Genomic DNA, 13,314 nt, shown 5'->3' with positions numbered 1-13,314 from the left:
AATTATTTTTAGAGATCGGTTAAGTTGCAACACACTTGTCTTCCTCTAAATTCATATCGAACCTTTTTTCTTCCCCAATATTTTCTTTTCGTCAGTTATTTTATGTCTCACTAAGCCCTCCTTGTTGGTAACTTCAGCTTTTCCTGCCTAAACCTTACTCCGCTCAAGTCACTTCAAAGTAAAACTGTATCAGTCCGCCTGAACTTCCGGAGGTAACTAAAGAGGGAGAGAAAAAGCGCAAATCTTTCTGTATTTAAAACATCTACATACATTCAAAATAAAATTAAAGCATGAATTACTTGTATGCGATAATTAAATATTCATAGATTTTCATATTTCCATGTATGCATTGTTGGTATGTTTGAACTATATTTTGTCGCCATTTTCGGCGCAAGGTTTCCACTGAAGGTCATAGTCGTCATCACGCGGATAGGTTTTGAATTATGAGGTGATAACGGAGCTTTCAAGTGGAGAATTAGGCAGCTTTTTTTTTTACTTTAACTAATTACAAATTCGATTCGTTTTAAGTTACGTGAACGTCTCTGATTTTACTTAACAGCTCGATTAAGGAATACAAATAAGTGCAAATAACTTGAAATTTGGTTACCGAGCAAGGTAGGTGAAATGTACAATTTACTAGTTTTTTTTTTTTTTTTACGCGTGCATGGTAACATTGAATTGAATTCTCTCATCTGTTTGCTGCTAGATATCTTCGCTCCCAACAAACAGATCCACACACACACATCTATCTATCTATCTATCTATCTATATATATATATATATATATATATATATAGATGTATATATATATATATATAACGTTAATAAAAGAAATCTTGGGCTTATCTAGCACTTTGTACATAGTTCAGCGAACCGCTTCAGTCACGAATGACATTTAAATAGATTAGAAACCAAGCAATAAAGTACGAGTTCCAGCTATTAATTATTAAAAATTCTGTATTTTCTTCCTTAGAATAAATAAATTAAGCGAACTGAGGAGTTTCTTGTACGATTTTTGTCAAACGTTTGTGCTTACCGTATATATTTTTGAACTATTTGTGTATATTGTGGATGACAATCCACGTGTAATTTTAACACTCTCTTTAATTCAGTGATGTTACTAAAGAAAATATTATTTAGCTGTTAGCTGAAATAAATACTTTACAATATTTATATGTATTTATTCTAACCTATCCGTTCATAGTTCTGAAAACTGCGGCAATACTTTGGTCCTTGCCAGAACTTAAATAATTGCAGCCATTTTCTTCTATGTGGTATTTTATTTCACTTGAATTCATTTCCAGCAATAATCACCGACAATTTCACGCCAAATATTTAGACCTGCTTTAGAAATTCCATCAGCAAGTCTGCAACAAATGTTGCTTATATGCAATGACGAAAATATTTGGTAAGATGTATATCTTGCAAGCATCTAATCGTTGTATGAAAGGCTGCAATTAATCTTCCAGTTCGGTTTTCACAGAGAGACATTTTAAACATATTTTCACTGCATTTCACACCTAATTTACACCAAGTTAAACTTTCCAATGAAGACATTCCTATTTTTCGAGATAGAGATTAAAAATAAAAACTATGTAATCTCTATATATCTTTTAGTTTTCTCCCGTTCTAAAAACACGTACTGTCTCATAGTTATACATATATTTATATATCTTTCACAATTTTATGTTGACGCTTTCTTCAAGTACGCCAAACTAAGTTTATTTCTATCTATATACTTCAAAATTATCTTTATTAATTAAAATATATAATTACAATGACCAACACCACATTACTTAGAAATGTGAGAGAGAGAGAGCTTTTGTTACATCAGCAATTTAGCAGGCCGGCTTCATTTATTGAACGTGTTGCTCCTAATTTTTTTTATTTATCACCGTTTACTCCATGAAACCCCCCCCCCAAAAAAAAACAACCTAATGCTAAATCAGATACACACACATATATTGCATGTGTGTGTGTGTGTGGTGGATATATATATATATATATATATATATGACGGAGCGTATACTTTAAACTTCCTTTTAATGAGGGGGTAAAAATGTCAAAAATGCTAGCACCATATATAATCTATCTATCATTTATATCAACCAAGTAAATTAATTTCCTTTCTCTCTGACCGGTATTTCTTGTATAAAGTTTCTTTTAATGATGTCACACTACTTGGTACCCAGTAGCCACATAAGTGATAGTCTGAGAATATTTTTTCCTCTCATTCTTCGGGCGTGTTCTCTTAACGGCTTTCCTGTAGCTATATTTTTAGTTGCCGCCAGCTATATGACCGCATTCTCTTACATTAAAAATCCTGTTATTTGCTTAATGGAGTTTCTTACACCGAAAGTCATGAATTATTTTCACACAGTTCCACTTTTTTTCATTTGGTTTCAACGACAGATTTCGATAATTAAACATTAATTGTAGAGTTCTTCAAAGACTGTTTGGTAAACACCATGAAATTGAATTGGTTATGTCTCACAGTCGAGGACTAGATTTTCCCTTTACCGATTATCCTCTCTATTGAAGGGGAAAAAAATAAATTAACAAAACAAGAGTTTACATGACTCATCTGGTTGACACCTTTCTCTTTAAGTTGACATAGTTAACAACATTGATAAGTTTATTGTGCAACAGAGTACATCATTTGTCACGGTTCATTTATAATTACCAAAGTGCTTCTCATTTAGTATTATGGCGATGACACAAGGAATCGTATCAGTTTTTATGTCAATTTTAAAATTTAATAATCCAAGTATTCATAATTATATCTTTAAAATATGTAATGAAAAGTCTTACTTTTGACTCGAAATGTTTATTTTTAATCATTGTGTAATGAATTTATGAACTTTGACGTTATTACTAAATTGAAAGAACAGTTTCTTTGAAGATTTAGTTCTTAGGGTTCCATTATTGCCATATGTTGGTCTACAGAGCAGAGTACCGAGTTCTTGCTTTTATGCTGGAATGTTAGTGGTGTTGGTATTATATCCTATAATATAACCATAATTTGTCAGAAGTGAAATATTTTACTTGGAAATCGGTTTATAAATTAATATTCCATTCGAATTATGAAGAGAACTATTTTTGTGTGTGCGCTTTCATAATTATAAATATATACGATTTTATAAATGCAATATCTTGATGTCGTCAAATATCTTATTCAATGTGAATTAGAAAAATATAAGCAACAGAAACATCAGATTTAAAATGCTAGAAATGTTTATAATTAGATTTTGCTTCACTTCATAAAATAATATAGAGATGTCTTTAATTTTAAAAATCATTGGTTGTGAATAGATTTTCATTTCTTTCTTGACCAAATTATGTCATTTCTATACTACATAAAACTAAGTTTGTAACTCAACAGCTGATTCCATCTTGGGCTGATACCCCTTCTTTGGACTGTCCCCCTTGTTTAGACTAGAAACTCCTTGAGAAATAAAAACATGGGAAAAGAAAATTAGACTAAATTATCTCCTTTTTTAGTAAACTTTTTCTATTTATGATTGAATAAATCTGTAATGATAGCTGCACTGGCAACGAGAGAGAGAGAGAGAGAGTCTCAATATTTCACCAATTGTGCATTTCAAGTGTTTCAGCCAAAGTACTTTCTTGGTCAGTTTATTTTGTTGCTAAAATTCAGCTGAGAGTATAACTCACCTGAGTCCCTAATTCAGAGTTTCTTTTTTTTTTCTCTCAGCAATGATCAGTATAGCATATTTCTATTGTATTATTTGGATTATTTCCATGATTTTTTAACTGTTTATTCTTTTTAGGAATTCCTCTTAGATCAACAACTCCATGAATGATTCTTTTTGAATAATACACATTTTATATTTAGCCTTTGAAAATTAGGTTTCTACAAATATATATATATATATATATATATATATATATATATATATATATATATTTGTTCTGTGCATGAGATATATATGCTGTGTCTATTATATTATTTTGCTCTTATGATATTAAGATGTTGGCACAACTTAGGCTTGTAATACTGCATCTCTCTATAAATCTTGAGCTTAGCTTGTCTGCGAGGCCAAATCTTCTTAGGCCATTTTAACTATTTCCTAAGTCTTTCTTGGTATATCTATGAACCTTGGTTTTCCCACCAATTTTTCATTTAACATGCATTATCCATTTTCATACTAACTCAGTCGGTGACCTCACTTTTGTCAGACTTTCTCTGCTGGCATGTATTTGACTGGAGTAAAACATGTGAACACTAGGTTTGTTGTTGTCAGATTTCACCTCATCACTTTCTCTGGTGTTTTAAAGTTATTTCTACTGTGGATATCATCTGTCCTTCATTCATTTACATTCTTAAGAAGCAGTTGTTCTTCCTTCCTTATGTATACTGAAGTAGTTGTCGTTTGTAAACTTATTAGCAAATACACTATCACTTTTTCAACTTCTGTCTGTTTTCTCAATATGCCACATTCTGTGAACCTTACTCCATCTGCTGCAGAGCCTCTACTCTATTCTCTATGTAATATACTTCGCATATGTTGGTCTCATTTAGTTTTTGCATGTAGAGAGGTCTTGCACTTGTCTCAACATCCATTGTGTAGGCTTAACCAGTTCCTCTCGGTGTACCTACTCTCCCAATGACATCTCAAGCCATTTCACATTACAAAGTCTGTAGTGTTAGTCAGGACAAGCTCTGATTTGAAAACTTTTAGCTGTCTTTTAAGTTTCTCATCATAATGATGGTGTGAATGGAATTAAGATCACCAAAATGGAGAAGAAATAAGTACCTAGTTAAGACCTGTCTTGATTTGTATCAAGGTTTCTTGAAATTTCAGTTTTGATAACAGAAAGTCTTTCTCAGGACTAGTGTACTGCACTCTTACTCTTCTAAAGTTGTTTGAAAGGATTGCATGCTTTTGTTGATATTGTTGTTTAGCTTCAGGTCAGGCCTGACTAAGCAAATCTGATCAAAAGCTTTACAGTTATGATCAGCCAGTGTCTTTTTTTTTTTTCAAGACGATAAAGTGTGATTTGAGGGACTATTTTGGAATTTCATAACCTTCATTTCCATTTTTGCTGCCTTGTATTGTGATTCTAGTGCATCTAGTTTCCTATCTGACTGCAGTATATCTCATCTTTTGTGTACTTACCTACTTCTTGCATGCTGAGCAAAGTGTATGCACTGTTATTCAACAGTAAACTAGACTTTGTCATGCTAACATTTTCAGGGTTTAAAAAAATTGTTTTGTACAGTTCAATAGATCCTGTTAAGAGAACTAGGTCATTAGCATAACATTTCATGAGCAATCAGTTTGTAACTTTTGGGGGATTGCCTTAAGCAAAATGAGAAGCCTTTTGAGGAGCTGACTCTGATGGATACTAACGTGTACACTGACCTCACTGCCTATCCTGATCTTACTCTAGCTTACTCAGACATAACCTATTTACAAATCACACCCTTTAACCACACCTTGCTTCGTCACTGACCACAATACTACTCGATATAGGCTGTGTTCCATACTTTATTTAGGTCAGTGAGTGTAAAGTAGAATTATTACTATTTAGATAAGAACTTCTGAAATATGGCAACTGCATTATATTTTATCTTTTACTTGTTTCAGTCATTAGATACATTTTCGGTCAGTCAAATGTATCAACCCCAGTACTTGTATCTTAAAGCCTGGTACTTCTATCAGTCTCTTTTGCTGAACTTTTGTGAACATAAACACACCAGTGCTGGTTGTCAAGTAGTGTGGTGGAACAAAGACACATTTATTTATGTATGTATAGACACACACACACATACACACAACGGGCTTCTTTCAGTTTCCATCTACCAAATCCACTCACAAGGCTTTAGCTGGCCTGAGGTTATAGAAGATATTTGCCCAAGGTACCACACAGTGGGACTGAACCTGGAACCATGTGGTTGAGAAGCAAGCGTCTTAGCACACAGCCTTGCCTGCATCTATATATTCAAGTTAACTTTCAACCTTCTCTAATTTTTCTTTGACAGTTATAATTTACGATTTACACTTCTAAAGACTTCCCCCTCCCCCTCTCCTCAACTGAAGTAATAGCCTACAGATCCATTACACCCTTGTAAATCTGACAAAAGTGAGGTCACCAACTGAATGAGTGATAATGGATAATGCATGCTAAATGAAAAACTGGTGGGAAAACCAATCTTCATAAATATACCAAGAGAGACTTAGGAAATAGTTAAAACAGCCTAAGAAGATTTGGTCTCACAGACAAGCTAAGCTCAAGATTTATAGAGAGATGCAGCATTACAAGCCTAAGTTGTGCCAACATCTTAATATCATAAGAGCAAAATAATATAATAGACACAGCATATATATCTCATGCACAGAACATATATGTGTATATATATATATATATGTATATATGTATGTGTGTGAGAAGGGATGACCACTAAGTGGACATCCTTTATGCAAGAAATCGACCATCAACAGTCAAACCACAAAAGCCATTCTTTTCTTTTGTGGTTTGACTGTTGATGGTTGATTTCTAGCATAAAGGATGTTCACTTAGTGGTCATCCCTTCTCACATGTAATGTAATATTTTTCTGAATTTTCTTTATGCTAGGCCACTGGTCTTAAATTGGTTAATTAAATTAATATCCAATTTATCACCTTTATTATATATATATATGACTGCTATTTCTAAATTTTCAGTATGTTGGAGAAGCAACTCAATTGCTAATCCCTGTATATTTATAATGATAAATAGTTTATATATATATATATATAAAACAATGCATCCTCTTCTCCAAATCACAACATAGATTCAGATCTCTATATTCAATCACAACCCTACTCACAAATCTGCAAAATGCTTCCACATGTGCCAGTATACCTCCCATTAACATTAAGCAATGCTTTCACCTCTTTTTGCTGCTAGACAAAAATACTATCTGTAAAACACAAAATGCTGAGTAACAACTGACCTGTCAAAGCCAACAAGTATATAGTGTACAAGAACACCACAACACTTCCAGAACTTACAAATTTCCCAAATGTAGTGCTATTTTCAACCTATACTTTCTTGACATTCCCACTTTCAACAAAACACAGATAGCCTTATACACAAATAATTTTATATTCACATCCTCTGACCATTCTTCAGACACTTTTGTACAACTACAGCTCTACATAAATTGCCTAGAAACTGGTTTCTATAACAAGTTTAATGTAACACCTCCCAAATTCTTTGTCTTTTTGTTTTATTGTCAGCAACATCAAAGAGTATCAAATACACCCAACCATCAGACCCAATGACAAACATGCATTCATATGTTATCATCATCATCATATCACAATTGTTTTAATGTTTACTTTTCCTGCACGGTCAGATGGAATTTGTTGAAGTGGATTTATTATGCCCTGATGCTCTTCCTGTTGCCAACCCTCACCTTTTTCCAAGTAAAGTGGTATTTCCCCATGACAAGACATGTTTTTTTATGGAAGATTGGAAACAAAAGACACTGCTTGCATGCCAGTAATGTTTGTTTACAACCATCACATCATCTCAAGGCAAAGAGACAGTAATGCACACACACACATATAATTACACATAGACAATAGGTTTCTGTCGACCAAATCCATTCACAATTCTTTGGTAGGCCCAGGGTTATTGTAGAAGACACTTGTTTAAAGTGTCATGCAGCACAACTAAATCTAAAACCATGTGGCTGGGAAGCAAACTTCTTACTAGATAGCAGCTCTGGTAAAGATAACAAAACAGTGTACAAACATGAGTAACACGTTTAACCTACAGAAACAAAAATAATGGTGACTACATTGCCTCTATTGATCTTGTCATAACTTACTCAAATATAATCTGATTTACAAACACAAGCCATTTAACTACACCAGGCTGTGGCTACAAAAGTGTACATTAGATCCACCATGAACTATGCTTGCTCTACTTAGGCTTCAACCTCCATAATCACAAAACACAAAACAAAACAATATGCATCATGACAGCTTGTGTGCAGCCCACCTACACAAAATACTTAAAATGAAAGACCATCTGGACATGTCTTCTTTAGAGTTTATTGCTGCATCAAACTCTGCATGGAAAACCACATTTAAACACCCATACACATGTACAATATCTTAGAGCACTACAACAGCATCCTAAAATCGGCCACTCAGCTTAGATAAATCTCAATACACATTTGCACATGAAAATAGCTGCAACATTGTGATGGGATGTACACCACCAACAATAAATGCAGAATAACTGCAACTATTACATTCTGGTTAAGTCCACCTTATATGCTTATGCTGTACTCACAACTAGTGTGTATGGACATGCAAGAATTGTGAACAGTAGAGAGGGTGTAGTATGTCCCAATTGACATGTATGCCATTGGGATTGATCATTGCTTGTTAGAGTGTGTAGTACAGTCCTCAGCTAAATAGAAACCTGGTGTAATAGGAAAGTTAGATCTTTGGGCTGTGTGTTGTCATTGTCAATTACCTGTGTGGTATAAAACTGCTTGATCAGGGTTCATCTGGGGCTAAAGATCAACAACAATAGCAACCAAGTTAACCCTTTTGATGCCAACCCGCCTGAAACTACCTCTGGCTCTAGTACAAATGTCTTGTTTTCAAAAGTCCTGTATTAAAATCTTCCAAACCTTAGTCACAATTTATGTTCCTAACACTAGCTTAATGATAACTAAGTTATTTTACTAATTTCTTGATTATGTTTAAAATTAATTGAAAGAAACACAGAGCATCTCAACAGAAATATGGTAACAAAAGGGTTAACCAATCTCTGGCTGCATTCTAGTTATTTACTTGAAACACATCAAGACTTTTCTATATCTTCTGTGCGATTCTTTTCATTGTCTCTAAGGGTAAGTGCTTCCATATCATTTCCTAATGAACTTATTCATAAAGATATGCAGTCTTGCAATTCTGTTTTCCATCTGAACCTTGTATTATTTGGCATTTTTTGAGGAAGTTTGATGTTTAGTTTTCTAATCAGTTTCTAGGTATTGTTCACTTATTTTACGACTTTACATTCCTTTCAAGATTGTCTCTTATTTTTTGTTGCTCTATCTTCTATACTTTTCCTATTACCAAGTTACCTTCTTCTTGACTTGAGACTATGTTCTGGCTACAGCATTGCTTGGGGACAAGTTGTTCATTCTTTTGTCTAAAACAGTGGTTCTCAACTGTGTTCCATGTAAGATTTTGTTAAAGTTTATGAGCAATAAATTGGTTATACTTCTACAAAACACAAAATATTAAAAAAATTTTTTATATACAATTCCTAATTATGAAAATGTTTTTTTTTTTTATAAACATGTGGGTCCAGTAGAGTAAAATAGTAATCAATGGAGTCCATAGGCAAAAACGGTTGAGAACCACTGGCCTAGGTCAGTCTTTGTTGGGTTTTATGAATTATCTCCTGAGGAATCTTGATCCTGATGGAGTGCGACTATGTTTCCAGCTGAATACTCTAAAAGCAGCTAAGTGTTTTACAAATTGCTCTATAATGCAGAACAAAAGATAGCAATTGAAAATTCATCAAATGTAAGATGTTCAATCCTTTTGTTAGTTTTTCTTTTTGAGGAATTTTCATAAAATTTCATTACTGTTTGGATGTGCTTTTCTTTGCATGTTGAGGGAGGGAAAACTTAATGATTAAGGATCAAGGTTTACTGACCAAACTCTTCCATTTGTATTGTACACTTAAGATTAATTCCATTTGCTCAATTTAACCTTAGATGAGCAAGAAGCAACATGGAAATGCTTGAAATCCATTTTAAATTACTACCTCAGATATTTTATATTTGTAGGAATGTATTGAAATTGCTTCAGTGTCTCTTTTTACATACATCAGAGAAATAGATTTCTATTATTCACAATGGTGGACTTTGTATTGTGAAGAAAAACCTTGTTTTAAGAAATGCATGAAATCCTTAAGCAAAACATATCTTCATTTTGTAGCATGGATTCCATTTCATATAATTGTTAAGAACAGTTTCAGTGATTTATTTGTTCTGTATATGTCCAGTTTTAAGCATTCTGTAGACATATCCCAGAGGAGAGAGGAAAACATATCAAATAGCAATGAGGTTCAGTAATTTATGTGTATTGCCACTATGATCAACATGTTAATTTTCTCTTTGGTTAAGCAGAATAATTAGTAATTTAGTGAAATGAATTTTTAAAAAATATAAAAGTAATATATATAATAGCAAATTCCCATGTTTCACATGATAGAATGTGGAGTGGAAATTGTAAAATACTTTTATGCTTGAATTTCATTTAAGCATGGGCATGGCTGTGTAGTAAGAAGTTTGCTTCCCAGCCACTTGATTTTGGGTTTAGTACCATTGTGGGTTATCTTAGGCAAGTGTCTTCCACTATATCCCTGGCCAACCAAAGCCTTGTCAGTACATCTGGTTGATGGAAACTGAAAGGAGCCCATAGTGTGTGTTACATTCTCCTTGCCTTGAGATCATGTGACAGTTGTCATCATTATGCAAATTGTGCCTTTCGTTACTAATCTTCTGTGAAAATGTTTGGATACCAGGAAATATTACCCCACTTGGAAACAAGTGCAGGTTGGCAACAGGAAAGGTGTCCAGCTGTAGAAAATCTGACTCAACAAATTCCATCTGACCTATACAAGCTTAGAAAAGTGGATGTTAAAATGATTATGAAAATATCTTTAAAGGAAGGCATCATCAAAAGGATGAGTGATTTTCTTTCCTATTGTTGGATTGTTTAATTTAACAAAGTTCCTGAAATAGACAATAGCATTACTCATTAGTGCACTTACCACCATTCGTTGTCAACTGGATATTATCTTATAATTTGGGTTGACTGTTCTATCTATAGTTGTGTATGTCGTTAATTAAAATATTGGCATTGAATTACTCTTAGTCATAGTGAACAGAAAAAGAAAAGTTTTGATTGGTAGTGGTTGATGAAGAATTTGTTGGTGGAAATTGAGACATTTAACTAAATAGTGCAAGCCACTACTGTCAGTAGAACCAAATAAATTAGGTACCACTGTTTTAGTTCTTTGTTGCATTACATGAGCATCTGTTCTGATGTCTCAGTAGCTGCCTTGAAGTGAGTGTGTCCATTTTGTTTTATAAATTCAGATTACTTATTTTTGGAAATTTTTGATTAACAGATCTGGACATTAAAGACTTAACCCAGCCTTATTTCAACAGGTCATATGATAGTCAGGCTACAGGTTATATGAAAAAAAAAAATGCATTAGAAATACAACATAAATCACATAAGTACACAAATATTTAGTTTTTTATTGGGTTTACTAGAAGTGCAAAATACATTCAAGTACCAAACAGATTTGTAGAAAGAATTTTTCTTATTGTTTTTAGCTATTGACTTTTACATCAATATTACTTCCAATTATGTAACTAAATGGAGATTATCGATATTAATGTATATTCTACATCAGATTTTGTGCTTGTTTGAATTTCAAATTAGGTACTTATAGTGAATTATGAAGTCAGTTTAGTTTTCTCAAATGCTAGAAGATATTAAGCCAATAATTTTCCCGTTTTCTTATAGAAAGTTCAAAACAATGAGTGTGCCTGAAAGTAGACTGCTTAATATGTAACTTGAGCTTAAATATTAGCAAAAAAAAATTTTGAAGAAAAGATGGAAGTCACATCTTGAAAGTAGTTATGAGCTGTATAGAAATTAAGATAAGTATTGTGAGGATTTTTACAGGAACTTGCCAGCTATTTATAGAAAATATTAAGATTGTACCCTGAAAAGATAATGATAATTTTCTCGAAAAAGAACCTGGTAAAAAAGATTAGTCCTAGACAATAAAATAGACCTTTTAATATAATTATTCATTTATGCTTGCTCTTAGCTGACATAGAGTAAATAACATGATAATAATGAAATAAAAAATAAAATACACAGTTGAATATCACAATTTGCTGAACAATAGCATCATTCATTGTAGGTTTCTAATGAGCCAGTTACTGGTTCACTGTGTTTCCAATGGCAAGAATGGCATGGAAGTGTCTGTAACTCAGTGCAGAACAAATATCGCAAGGGACTTTGTGCAAGGGGAACTGGCTTTTTGTTTTCTCACTGTTGTCTGTATTCTTTGCCAGTGTACAAATGCACACAAATATTAAATCACATTTAATATTCTTCAGAAATTTTTAAATTCATTCTTTTAAGTCTACAAGTCTACCTATCTCTCTGTATTCATTGATGAAATCGATGCTCTGTGTTCTATCTCTCCAATTAAAAGTATGTGGTCTTTAAGCTTCTTGAGTCTTCATTAAGAAAATAGAGAGAAAGGTTTTATAGATGCACAAATTTGGGAGGAAATAAGATAAGCAGATGATTACAATTATTATTAAGCAGATTGCTAAATTTTTTTTTTTCCAATGCTCTAATGGTTCTACCAAAGTACATCCAGTCCATGCTATAAAGTGGTTAGTGATAGGAAGGACACTAGACTAATACAACCATGCCAAACCATAAGCCTCAGTCAGATACAACGAAAAGTGAAGTGATCAGGTGGGACCATCTGGCCATAAGATGTCATCAAGTAATTACACCAACTCTCTTATTTTCAGAAAATAGATATCAAGCAAGTCCCACACTACCATAAAGTGCCTTCTTGTATAAAATTTCAGGGCTACCACAGTTAACACTGGCATGATGTAAAGTAGGTCTGGACAGATTACATACAGACTGGAGTAGAGGCAACTAGATACATGTATTGTACATGACTTAAGATGGAAAGGAAACTTTAGTCAGCTTCCTTGTGGGCAAGGAATATAAGTAAAATTGTTCTGATTGAGTAAAAGTGTTGAGCTTGGTTGAGTAGTCATATTGTTGACAGATAATTACATGGATAAAATAACTGAAATAGTACATGAATAATTAACTTTTGGTTAATAAAGGGCAGTGCTACACCAACCATGATCTCTGCATATGTACCACTATCAGGACTAACAGGAGAGCAAAAGGACTGTTTCTGTGAGGTCTGCTCACAGACTGAAGTACTAATAAACGACTGATCTTGTTATCCTGACTAATGACTTTCATGCATGTGTTGGGCAAACTGTAATGGCTACTTCATTGTACATGGATATGGCATGAGGTGGGATCAAAGCTCTTATAGTTCTGAAACCTATTTCAAAACTAGCTCAAGGAAATCAGCTAGTTGTCTGGTCACCTATCCGACAGGCAAACACTCTTGCCAAATAGACTTCACACTTGCCAAGAAATTAGATAAGTAACTGGTTGTGAATACTAAGTGATGTTGGT

General features: G+C 33.4%; 1 protein-coding gene across 2 annotated transcripts in view; it reads left to right on the top strand.

The window, feature by feature from the left end:
* The first annotated feature begins 420 nt into the window (after nt 1-420).
* Nucleotides 421-13,314, top strand: part of LOC106868466 (ADP-ribosylation factor 6) — an 82,990-nt gene continuing 70,096 nt past the window's right edge. For both annotated transcript variants that reach the window (XM_014913739.3, XM_014913748.3), the window contains exon 1: nt 421-615. The gene's annotated coding sequence lies outside the window, so the exon portion shown is untranslated. The remainder of the gene's footprint in view (nt 616-13,314) is intronic.

The sequence above is a fragment of the Octopus bimaculoides genome, chromosome 5 (genome assembly GCF_046866305.1).
Source record: "Octopus bimaculoides isolate indiv1 chromosome 5, ASM4686630v1, whole genome shotgun sequence".
NCBI classification, from domain to species: Eukaryota; Metazoa; Mollusca; class Cephalopoda; order Octopoda; family Octopodidae; genus Octopus; species Octopus bimaculoides.
This window is presented reverse-complemented; position numbering and strand designations above follow the sequence as displayed.